The following is a 13238-nucleotide window of genomic DNA, read 5'->3' as shown; positions in this document are numbered from 1 at the left end:
GCAAGAGCAACAAAAGCCAAAATAAACAAGTGGCACTACATCAAACTATAAAGTTGCGCACAGTGAAGGAAACTATCAACAAAATTAAAAGGCCGCCTCCTGAAAGGGAGAACATATTTTCAAGTGATACGTGCAATAAGCAATTAATGCCCCAAACACATAACGAATTCATACAACTCAACATCAAAAGACAATTTTTAAATGGCAAGAGATCCTAAATGGACATTTTTCCAAAGAAGACATACAGATGCCAACAAGCATGTGAAAAGATGCTGAATGTCACCAATCATCAAGGAAATTAAAATCAAAACCACAATAAAATATCACCTCACATCTGTCAAAATGGTTAGCATGTGCTGTCAAAAAGATAACAAATAACAGCTGTTGGTGAGGACTTGGAGAAAAAAGAAACTTTGTGTATTGTTGGTGAGAATATAAACTGGCATAGCCACTATAGAAAACGGTAAGGAGGTTTCTCAAAAAATTAAAACTACCATACCATCCAGAAATTCCACTTCTGGGTATTTATCCGCAGAAAATGAAAATACTAAGTATTAGAAAAGATAATGCTCCCCTATAGCAGAGACCCAGAAATCCAGAATGGTCATCTTTACCCATAGAAAAGTGATCTTAAAAACCCAAGAGAAAATGCTTCCTACAGCTTCTTGCTGCAACTTCATCTCAAGAGAACATAGAAGAAAATCCTAAAAAGGGATAATTTAGGGTTAAATGATTCTATGAACACAGAACTATTCAACTATATATGAAACTATAAAATTCTCAATATTGGTCAAAAAACCACAAAATCTATGAGTGGCTTAATAAGTGTATAAATTGTCAAAATTATATTTCCTATTACTACAAGTATTTATATTTCTAGTTACATTTTCCCCAGCTATCATCTTAAGCATTAAGTATTTCAGAAACATATTGTACTTACAATATAAACACAAAAAGTGCACATATTTTAAGTGTACAATATGAAATTTTACAAACTAAACACATCCATGTAATAAGCCGCCAGATAAAAACTGAACATTAACACTGTTTTGATATTATTTTTTATTCAAGAAAAGAAAACTGTTCTGGATAAGGTCTTCTCCAGCACAATTCGAAAGCATCAGTTCTTCAGTGCTCAGCCTTCTTTATGGTCCCACTCTCACATCCATACATGACTACTGGAAAAAACACAGCTTTGACTATGCAGACCTTTCTTGGCAAAGTGATATCTCTGCTTTTTAATATGCTGTCTAGGTTTGTCATATCTTTCTTTCCAAGGAGCAAGCATCTTTTACTTTCAAGGCTGCAGTCACCATCCACAGTGATTTTGGAGCCCAGGAAAGTCAGGTCTGTCACTGTTTCCATTTTCCCCCCATCTTTTTGCCATGAAGTGATAGGACTGGATGCAACAATGATCTTAGTTTTTGAACGCTGAGTTTTAAGCATCAAGAGGCCCTTCAGTTCCTCTTCCGCTTTCTGCCATTAGGATGGTACTACTTGCGTACTATCTACTACTACCTGCATATCTGAGGTTCTTGATATTTCTCCCAGCAATCTTAATTCCAGCTTGAGCCCATCATTTCTCATGATGTACTCTGCATATGTTAAATAAACAGGGTGACAATATACAACCCTGGTGTACTCCTTTCCCAACTTTGAACCAGTCCGTTTTTCCATGTCTGGTTCTAACTTGCTTCTTGATCTGCATACAGGTTTCTCAGGAGACAGATAAGGTGGTCTGGTATTCCCATCTCTTGAAGAATTTTCCACAGTTTGTTGTGATCCACACAGTCAAGGGCTTTAGCGTAGTCAATGAAGCAGAAGTAGATGTTTTTCTGGAATTCCTTTATTTCTTTAATGATCCAACAAATGTTGGCAATTTGATCTCTGGTTCCTCTGCCTTTTCTAAATCCAGCTTGTACAACTGGAAGTTCTCAGTTCATGTGCTGTCAAAGCCTAGCTTGAAGGATTTAAGCATTACCTTGCTAGCATGTGAAATAAGCGCAGTTGTGCAGTGGTTTGAACATTCTTTGGCATTGCCCTTATTTGGGACTGGAATAAAAACTGACCTTTTCCAATCCTGTGCCCATTGCTGAGTTTTCCAAATTTGCTGGCATATTGACTGCAGCACTTTAATAACATCATCTTTTAGGATCTGAAATAGCTCAGCTGGAATTCCATCTCCTCCACTAGCTTTGTTCGTATTAATGCCTCCTAAGGCGGAGCCTGGTGGGCTGCCGTCTATGGGGTCACACAGAGTCAGACACGACTGAAGTGACTTAGCTGCAACAGCAGCAAGGCCCACTTGATTTCATACTCCAGGATATCTGGCTCTAGGTGAGTGATCACACTATCATGGTTATCCTGGTCATTAAGACCTTTTCGTACAGCTCTTCTGTGTATTTTTGCCACCTCTTCTTAATCTCTTCTGCTTCTGTTAGGTCTTTGCCTTCTGTTAGGCTGTTGTTGTTTAGTCGCTAAGTTCTGTTCAACTCTTTTTCGACCCCCATGGATTGTAGCCCGCCAGGGTCCTCTGTCCATGGAATTTCCCAGGCAAGAATAATGGAGAGGGTTGCCTTTTCCTTCTCCAGGGGATCTTCCCAACCCAGGGATTGAACCCATGTCTTGTGCATTGGCAGGTGAATTCTTTACCACTGAGCCCCACCAGGGAAGTCTGAAGGAAGCCTCTAGAATTGGAAAAGGCAAAGATACAGATTCTTCCCTGCAGCCTAAGGAAGACAAAGCTACTGATACCTTTTTTTTTTTTAAATTGAGGTATATTTGACATATAACTTTACATTAGGTTCAGGTGTAAAACACAAGGATCTTGTGAAATGATCACCATGATAAATCTAGTTAACACTGATCATGACACATAGTTATAAATTTTTCTCTTGTGATGATGATATCTATCCTGCTTCTTTTATTTTAGCCCCTCAAAAACCCATTTCAGACTTCTAACCTCCAGATTGGAAGATAATATAATTATATTTTTAAGCTACTAAGTTTTGTGTAATTTGTTATAGTAGCAGTAGAGTTCATCTAGAGTCCAGTGAATCTGTGTGTTCAGATTCATATATCTTTTGTATATATAATTTATTTTTGGCTGTGCTAGGTATTCGTTGCTGTGCAGGCTTTTCTCCAGTTGCAGAGAGTGGGGGCTTCTCATTGTGGTGGTTTCTCTCGTGGAGCATGGGATCTAGGTGCACATGAGTTTCAGTATTTGCAACTCCCGGGCTCTACAGCACAAGCTCAATAATTGTGGTACTTGGGCTTAGCTGCTCCTTGGCATGTGAGATCTTCTTGGACCAGGGATCGAACTTGTGTATCCTGCATTGGCAGGCAGATTCTTTACCACTGAGCCACCAGGGAAGCCCTAGATTCATATATCTTATTGCCTTTATAATAGTTTCATGTGGCTGTCTCGTAGGCATCTCAAATCTAACACATCACAAATTACACCTTTACTTTTAAATCCCTAAACCTGACTACTCCCCCAGCTTTTCATCTTGGTAAATGGCACCAATCACCCAATTACCAATACCAGACATCTGGAAGTCAACCTTCGTTCTCTCTGTCATCCTTGCATGTGTACTAAGTCACTTCAGTCATGTCCAACTCTTTGTGACCCTATGGACTGTTGCTCGCCAGGCTCCTCTGTCCATGGAATTTTTCAGGCAAGAATACTGGAGTGGGTTGCCACGCCCTTCTTCAGGGGATCTTCCCAGGGATCGAACCATGTCTCTTACGTCTCCTACATTGGCAGGCGGGTTCTTTACCACTGAGCCACCTGGGAAGCCCCGTCCTTTCATACCTAATTCATAATTAAGTTTCATCAATTCTACTTCCAAACTAAATATCATATCCAACCACTTCAATCGAGTTTCACTGCCACCATTTTTTTTTACCATCAATTTTCTTTTCTTTAATATGGAATGCGTGTATATACTACACAATACAAAAGATATTATAAAAATAAATTCAGTGAAAAGTCTATCTCTTCCCAGCTCTGCCAAATGCAATTAGTGGTATGGGTTTTGTGTGTATATGTGTGTGTGTGTATCCTTTCAGAGATTTTTTTTTTCACTACCACAATTCTCAACTTTCAACCAGTCCATTTTCCACAGAATAGCAAAAGTGATATTTAAAAAAGAAATCTGCTGGTACTTCCTTGCAGGAAGGAAATCCCCTAATATCTGTCCTTTTGTGGCTGATGTGACCTCTTGGTGACATCAAGCTAGCTGCAGGGGAACTAACGGTTCACATATATTCTGTAAATTAGAGCATCATTAACTGAAATAAATTAAGTGCAAAAGTTTATTGGGCTTGAAATTCACTTTAGCAAGAACTGACAATGAATCATTAAGCTGTTTAGTTTCACTTGTGGTAAATTATTTACTAGATGTAAAAATATTTTAATATACTGTATCACCAACTCAAAGCTTGTCAGTGGTGACTAAGGAGTTTGAAACAATCATTAGAAAGTGTTCATCAGGAGCTGTGTGAGCCCTTTCCCGCCACTTTCTCTGCCACCTCTATGTTCCTCTCTGTAAGTCTCTGGGGCAGGACGGCCTGGGGGTTCCGCGCATCATAAGGATCAGCAGGTCTCCGCCTTGCCCTGGTCATCAGCATCCACAGATCCTTCTAGTAGACGCGGTTCTGGAGGGGCACAGCTTCACTCGGGAGACGGCTCTGGGTGGACCGCCACACGACCGTATTGTTTTGGTCCTGCCTGTGAAATGACTGCGTGAGAAGGCCTGAGACATTGCCTCTAGGGCTCAAGGCCAAAACAACTACCCGTGAGGCGCTCGGGTTCCGAACTTTCACTTGACAGGCGGAGAAGCTGTCCAGGGGCGGGAACACCGACTGAGAACAAGAGCTGTCGCCTGGGGGCTACGCCACGTCCACGGAAGGCGCCGCCCCGGCCCGTCGTCCTCGCTCAGCCAATCGCAGAATTCCTCGCCGCTGACGTAGGGCGCGTCGGCCGATTTGGCGCTCGGGTGGGCGTGCAGGGCGCGCGGGGTGCGCCAGGAGCGGGTAGAGGCGAGTCATCGCTCTCGGTGCAGAGTGGCGGAAGCCGAAGGGGCTGTCTCGCGCCGGCCTGCGTTCCAGCTCGGCCCTCAGTTCTCACCCGCGAGGTCTGGCGGCGGCGACGCGGGAGAAACAGCGGACCCGCTACTGGTGAGACCTGCGTGCCGCCAGGGACTCGGGGGAGGGGACGCGGGCTCAGGGAACGCCACCTGTCGGGCCCCAGGGCCTTCCTCTTTCGGCCTCCATCCGGAGGCCTCAGATCCCCGGCCGGCGGCTCCGCACCTCATCACGCCGTAGGTCCGCCCCAGGCCCGGGCCTCGCTATCTCCCGTGGGCCTGCACGCCAGGCCCGCTCCTTAGTCCAGCTGTGGGCTCAGCTGTTGGCTGGTGCAGCAGTTTTGAGTGCGGACCCCGGGTGAGTAACCCCGGAGTGGGGCTCGGGGTCTCAGAGGAAGGCCGGCTGCACTCTGTTCCTCCGGCTATCCTGAAAGACAGCGAGCAGCTGCTCACGGAGATGTGCAGGAGAAGGCAGGGAGCTCCGTAAAGATGAGTGGCCCTGGGATGTAAAGTGTCGGACGAAAGATGATCTTGAAGGTCTGTGCCTAACCCTGACTATACTCTGAGTCTGAGCTTCCTTGGAAGCTTGATATGCATTTATTTCACTATCCCCACCCCCCACCCCCCGCCGCGCGCCCCAGCACACTTGTAAAATTGTTAGAGCACGAAAGTTTTTTTTTTTTTTTTTAATCCTGATGGAGAAGAGGCGTAGGGTACAGCTTGGCATTTAGAGATAACTGTTCGAGTCGACTGTGGAAGCTCTGGAAGGAGTCACACCCTAGCATAGCTCAAGATAGTTCTGAATTTCAGACCACTTCAAGATAGACCTCTCCTGATTCTTGTGAGCGTCATCCGGTCTGCACTGAGGGAAGAGAGGGACTCATCATATGTGCCCTTGACTCACGCGGTGCCTGGCAGGAAGGTTTGCACTCATGAGTGCTTATGAAATGGACAGGCAAACACTGGATATGAGGACTATCTTGAGCGCTGATATGGTGTTTGGTTTTGGCAGTTATTAGCTATGATTTGGGGCAGGTAAATTGGTTTTCACTGAGGTATGTCCATTTGTAAAACAGGACATAATAAGATAGGGCTGTGAGGATGAAGTGAGTTAATGCTTGTAAAGTTCTTAACATGTGCTTGGCAATTGTTTACTTTGATGGTTTCCTCTGCTCAGAAGGGCTTCCCTTGTGGCTCAGCTGGTAAAGAATCTGCCTGCAATATGGGAGATCTGGGTTCGATCCCTGGGTTGGGAAGATCCCCTGGAGAAGGGAAAGGCTACCCACTCCAGGATTACTGGCCTGGAGAATTCCATGGACTATAGTTGCAAAGTTACTCAACTGAGCAACTTTCATTTCGCTTCTGCTCAGAAACTGCTTGAGCCAAGTGTCTTTTTCGATAGTTAAACGGGACCACAGTATTTATTTGCCTGGAAAGGGTCACTCACCTTTTTGTCAGTATTTATAATAGTCTTGAGAGAATGTAGGTTTCTCAGATTGCCAGTGAGTTTGAGGTGAAGTCTTATTTTCATACCAGTATCTATGTTTTAGTAGCTCTGGTTACTCTCATGGAATTGAGTGAAATGAATGTAAATATCCAGTCTATCTGCTTTCTGAGCTTTAGGCTTTAAGGACTGTGGACAGTGCATCTTCATTGTTCATTTAAAAGATTTCTCGTTTTCCATACAATATTTTATATATGCTGAAAAGGACAGAAGACAACATGACACCCTCCACCAATCCTCAAGATTTAATACATATTAATATGTTACCATGTTTGTTTCAGATCTCTACTTAAACGATTTTTAAAAAAATGTTTACATAGACAACAGAAACCCTCTAAGCCCTCTTTTCCTTTCCCTTCCCTCCTCCTTCAGAGGTAACTACTTTCTTGAGTTGCTGTATAATTTTACTATAGATCAGTAAACAACATATAGTAATGTTTTACATATTTTTAGATGGTGCCCTATTGTATCTTTTTAGAATATACTGTTGTCATCTAACATTATATTTTAGATGTTTATTAATATTGACACATTTCAATGTAGTCCATTTGTTTTCATTACTCTCTGAGAGTCCACTGTGTAAATAAAAAGTTTTATCTTGTTTTACATTGCACTTTATGCAACTTAAAAACTCCTGGTATAGTTTAAGTCCATTATGTCACATTTATTCATTTCATACTGGTCGTGGAGACTCTGATCACAGTTCTTGGTGTAAAAATGGATCCTTAGACATTCCCTTTTATCCAGAACAAATAATAATTATACTGGGCAGTGAAAGAAAATTTGTTACTTTTGTTCCTAGTGCTTCTGTTGGGAAGGTGATCTATTAATGTGGCTTGGTGGCATGTACTAGATTCTAAGTTCCTAAAAACCAGAGGTGAGATCTTCCTCAGCTCCACATCTCTGCTTTCCGTTGCTCTGCACAGTCAGTTCTCAATAAACGTTTGTGACACTTTTACTTTCAGGGCTCTCATAACCCTACATATATTTGAAAAGTTGATGGCCAGCAATTTTCAAAATTTCACTATAAAAAATATAATTTTATTTATTTATTTTGGCTGTGCTGGATCTCCATTGCTGTGCAGGCTTTTCTCTAGGTGTGGAGAGTGGGGGCTACTGTCCACTTGGGGTGTGCAGGCTTCTCATTGTGGTGGCTTCTCTTCTTGTGGAGCACTGGCTCTGTGGGATGTGGGCCTCAGTGTTTGTGGCATGTGGGCTCTGTAGTTGCAGTTCCCAGGTTCTAGAGCACAGGTTCCATAGTTGTGGTCCATAGGCTTAGTTGCTCTGCAGCATGTGGGATCTTCCCAGACCAGGGATCAAACACTCATCTCCTGCATGATCAGGCAGATCCTTTATGATTGAGCCACAGGGAAGCCCAGACTTGCACTTTTAGATTTTATCTCTCTGATCTGCCTCTTGAGAAACCTATATGCAGGTCAGGAAGCAACAGTTAGAACTGGACATGGAACAACAGACTGGTTCCAAATAGGAAAAGGAGTACATCAAGGCTGTATATTGTCACCCTGCTTATTTAACTTATGCAGAGTACATCATGAGAAACGCTGGGCTGGAAGAAGCACAAGCTGGAATCAAGATTGATGGGAGAAATATCAATAACCTCAGATATACATATGATACCACCCTTATGGCAGAAAGTAAAGGGGAACTAAATAGCCTCTTGATCAAAGTGAAAGAAGAGACTGAAAAAGTAGGCTTAAAGCTCAACATTCAGAAAACTAAGATCATGGCATCTGGTCCCATCACTTCATGGGAAATAGATGAGGAAACAGTGGAAACAGTGTCAGACTTTATTTTTTGGGGCTCCAAAATCACTGCAGATGGTAATTGCAGCCATGAAATTAAAAGATGCTTACTCCTTGGAAGGAAAGTTATGACCAACCTAGATAGCATATTCAAAAGCAGAGACATTGCTTTGCCAACAAAGGTCTGTCTAGTCAAGGCTATGGTTTTTCCAGTAGTCATGTATGGATGTGAGAGTTGGACTGTGAAGAAAGCTGAGCGCCGAAGAATTGATGCTTTTGAATTGTGGTGTTGGAGAAGACTGTTGAGAGTCCCTTGGACTGCAAGGAGATTCAACCAGTCCATTCTAAAGGAGATCAGTCCTGGGTGTTCTTTGGAAGGACCGATGATAAAGCTGAAATTCCAATACTTTGGCCACCTGATGTGAAGAGTTGACTCATTGGAAAAGACTCTGATGCTGGGAGGGGTTGGGGGCAGGAGGAGAAGGGGATGACAGAGGATGAGATGGCTGGATGGCATCACCGACTCGATGGACGTGAGTTTGGGTGAACTCCAGGAGTTGGTGGTGGACAGGGAGGCTTGGCGTGCTGCGGTTCATGGGGTGGCAAAGAGTTGGACACGACTGAGCAACTGAATTGAACTGGACTGAATGCCTTTAAGGGCTTCCCTGGTGGCTCAGTGGTTAAAGAATCCCTTTGCCGATACAGGAGATGTGAGTTTGATCCCTGGGTCAGGAAGATTCCTTGGAGAAGGAAATGGCAACCCACTCCAGTGTTCTTGCCTGGGAAATCCTGTGGACAGAGGAGCCTGGCGGCTATAGTCCATAGGAGTCACCAAAGAGTTGGACATGACTTAGTGACTAAAAAACTACAACAACAATGTCTTTAAAGTTTCCCATTTTACCACTTGATTCAGAAATGTAATTAAGAACAATTAAAAAGCAAGGTATGTGACAACAATTTGTAGAATATATTGCTAATTGCCTAATACACTCTCTGTATATTTATAAAATATATTTGTATTTATATATGTGAAGAAATATATGTGTATTTTTTGTATATATAGTTTATCTGTAGGAGGATGGATAAGTAACTAGCAACTCTAAGCACCCAGGGAGAACTCCACGTCTGAGGACACAGATGAGAAGACTTTTAGAGCCTCTTGTGCCTTTTCAGTTTTAAACTGTGTGAATGTACTATCTAATCAAAAGTTAGTTAAATTAAAATTATTTTTTAAAAATAATTCTCCCCTTAAAAAAAGGATTTTTACCATTATTACACTTCAAAAAAAAAAAAAAGATTTAGCTTTTTTCTTTAAAAAACTTTTGGTCTTAGTAACATTATTGTATTTTTTTCATAGTTTGTGTAATATGGCTACTTTCACTTTTGGTAGAATAACCTTTGAATTATCTGATAAGCACTAAGCATTTTAGAATTGCCAGATAGAAAGTTTACTATTCTAAAATAAATACAAATTTACCAACCATTTGGTTGGTAAAAAAATCCATTTGCTTTGCCTCATCTAGCAAATTAAATATCACCAGCAATTTATTCAGCTCAAATTTAATGAGTGGAAGAAGATTTATGTACAAGAACACTTAGGCCAGCTGGTTTTGGAAAAATATCTTTGTCTCTTTGGTTAGGTAGTGCTTGTGGGAAAAGAAAATGTGAAAGTGTTAGTCGCTCAGTTGTGTCTGACTCTTTGTGACCCCATGGACTGTAGCCCACCAGGCTCCTCTGTCCATGGGATTCTTCAGGCAAGAAAACTGGAGTGGGTAGCCATTCCCTTCTCCAGAGGATCTTCCCTGCTCAGGCATTGAAGCCTGGTCTCCTTCATTGTAGGCAGATTCTTTACCTTCTGAGCCATAGCTAATGCTTAGACCTTACAAATACAACTCTCTTGACAGAATGTTCATTACACTATCTTATAAATGCTTTCCATTGGGTGGAATTAGTTCTTACTGGAGATTATAAATTCTGAGTGGGCCTAATGATGGGCAGTTTGTGTGATTATAGAAGTTCCAGCATAAGAGAGATGAGGTATCAACAGCAGAAGGTTACTGGCAGTATTTCCACTGAGTTTGGGTCTACCTTGATTGAAAAGGCAGCTCCCCTTTTATTGGCACCCTTACTCAAGCTTCTCTGGATTCCTGATCACAAATTCTAAATGTTGATACACTTCCTGAGACCTAAGCATTGAGATTAGTCCATGAAGTTAAACTTTACATTGATATAAGGAAGTTTTAAAAACTCCATGAAACATAACTCTTACACCTTGTCCCTGGTTTTTACTTTTTGAACTGAGAGTACAGGATGGTGGGGGATAGGGGGGCAGAGGAGTTGAGCAGTAGTAGGTGGCTCAGTGGTAAAGAATCCACCTGCCAAGCAGGAGTCTCGGGTTTGATCCCTGGGTTGAGGTGATTGCCTGGAAAAGGAAATGGCAGCCCACTCCAATATTCTTGCAGGGGAAATCCCATGGACAGAGGAGCCTGGAGGGCTATAGTCCATGTGGTCACAAAGAGTTGCACATGACTTAGCAACTAAACAACAACAATATATGTGTATGGTAGGCCACAGTGCTCAGAGGGAGGCAGCGATGAAAAGGGGTGGAGCAGGGAGGAATTGAGGTTTATGTGAAGGCTTTCCAGAAGAGGTGATGCTCAGACTGATTTTAAAGGTTGCGGAAGAATCCAGGCAAGAGGGAAAGGAAGTTTTAGGCAGAGGAACGTGCATCTAAAAAAGGCACAGAAATATGAAGACCCACTGGTTGAACTACATGCACTTCAGCATGGCTTTGGCTCAGAGTAAGGGTAATTATAATGGTTGGAAGAGTGGACTAGGTCCAGATCTGCAATTTGGAATTTATCCATAGGTGATATATGTTTAGCAATGTGATCAGGTTTACAAACTTGGAGAGATCACCCTGAAAGTTTGTGGGAGTCAGGGCAAGACCAGAGACAGGTAATCCACTTTGAGGGGCTTCCCAGATGGCCCTAGTGGTAAAGAACTCGCCTGCCAATGCAGGAGACACGAGAGACACGGGTTTGATTCCCTGGGTCTGGAAGATGCCCTGAAGGAGGACATGGCAACCCACTCCAGTATTCTTGCCTGGAGAATCCCAGGGGCAGAGGAGCCTGGCAGACTACAGTCCATGGGGTCACAAAAGAGTCGGACACAACTTAGACTAAACAACAATCCACTTTGACAGCTATTAGAATTGTTCTGACCCGAGGTCAGGTATTGGACTAGGAGATGTCCTGGTGGGTGGGGATGGAGAGGAGATAGATTTGAAAGATATTCAGAAGGTAGAATTGACAGGGCTGAGGAAGTACTGGGTGAGGAACAGAGAAGACAAGCATGTCAAGGCATTTGGATGAACGGGATTTCATAACGGAGTTAGAGAATAAGGAAGGAGGAACAGGTTTGGAAAAGAAAATGAGTTCCATCTGGGACAGTGACTTTGAGGTGCCTATGGGGAAGGAGATAGCTGGTAGGCATTTGGAGTTGTCAACTTTGTAGGCACTGGCTAGGGATGTGAATGAGGCCTTGAAGATAGGGGGTTTTATTTCGTCTTACTCATCTTTTCCTCAGCACTAATCACAGTGCTTTGTGTGTAGTGTTAGAGTGAGTAACTCATTTGTTATAGGATGTGCTCTTGAATCTTGGGGAAGTAATTTCCTCCCCCAAGGCTTGTCTTTCTCTTTCTGCAAGTGGGGAAGTTGAACTAAATCAGTGGCTCTCAACCAAACTTTTGCTTTAGTCTGGTATGTTGGGATTGATTGTGAGGAATGGCAAGTGATTTTTAATTAATAATAAAGAGCTGATGTTTGCTTGCCTTTTAAATGAGAGATGATTTGTTACTCTTTCCAGACAAACCATACAAAATGGTCACAAGCTTTTGCTTAAAGGGAGAATTCTACACTTGACAGCTAAGTCACAGTGTTATTAGTGAGTTTGTTTAATGTTCCCATTTTGGTTCAATCAAGCTTGTCCAGCTATAGCGTCTAAATAAAGTTAGACTTGATTACAGACCATATTCTAAAGAACTGATTAGTTGCTTTTAACCAGTGCAATTAGATTACCATAAAAGGGGGGAAAGGAGCCCATAAAATTAAAACAAAACTATCTTTCCCTCACCAAAAAAAAAAAAAAGAGAGAGAGAGAAACAGTCACACCCTGCAACTAATCCTGACAACTACCTTCATTCACAGTGGTGGTGGTTCAGTCACCAAGTTGTGTTTGACTCTTCCTACCCCGTGGACTGTAGTCCACCAGGCTCCTCTGTCCGTGGGACTTCCAGGCAGGAATGCTAGAGTGGGTTGCCATTTCCTTCTCCAGGAGCTTTATACTTAAACCATGATGGGGAAAATGAATAAAAGCAGAAAGAGGCTATTGCTTTTAAACGTTTCACCACAATCCAGATGATACTTCTAGCCTCTGCTCATGCTAATTTACAACAGTGAATGAGGACAAGACATAGATTTGCTAATGTGCATTTAATCAGCAAAGGACTGGCAGTGTCTGGGCTTTTATTCTGTAATATTTCTAAGACTGTGTCCATTAAATGTAAACAAAAAAGGAAGAAGTCTTGGCAGAACAGCGGAAGTGATGCATACTTGATGATCAGTGGATTTAAGTATTATCTGTGGCATACAGCCTAGTCCATGCTTCAGCTGTTTCTATGGCTTGGGCTTCGTTGGTCTTCCACTGCTCCGCTACATCATTTGTTAATGGATCATCTGGACTGGGAGCACTTAACAAAGACTGGATTGATAGCAGAACTATGCACATCTGCAATGCTGGGGACTACTTGTCTTTCAAAATATCTAAACATTCTTCCCAACTTTTCTACATTCGGATGATAGATTCTGGTCATGAAACATACTT

General features: G+C 42.5%; 1 protein-coding gene across 13 annotated transcripts in view; it reads left to right on the top strand.

Moving 5' to 3' along the window:
• GNE (glucosamine (UDP-N-acetyl)-2-epimerase/N-acetylmannosamine kinase) overlaps nt 1-13238 on the top strand; it is a 67670-nt gene that overhangs the window by 20985 nt on the left and 33447 nt on the right. For 6 of the 13 annotated variants that reach the window (XR_015169892.1, XR_015169893.1, XR_015169889.1 and 3 more), the window contains exon 1: nt 4999-5181. The exons of the other annotated variants lie outside the window; for them this stretch is intronic. The gene's annotated coding sequence lies outside the window, so the exon portion shown is untranslated. Of the gene's footprint in view, nt 1-4998; nt 5182-13238 lie in introns of those variants that run through there. 13 annotated transcript variants of the gene reach the window in all.

Source organism: Bos grunniens, chromosome 8 (genome assembly GCF_055505025.1).
Source record: "Bos grunniens cultivar Pamir isolate PY7600 chromosome 8, Bosgru_T2T1.0, whole genome shotgun sequence".
NCBI classification, from domain to species: domain Eukaryota; kingdom Metazoa; phylum Chordata; class Mammalia; order Artiodactyla; family Bovidae; genus Bos; species Bos grunniens.
Note: the sequence above shows the minus strand (reverse complement) of the source record. Positions and strands in the feature narration are given on the sequence as shown.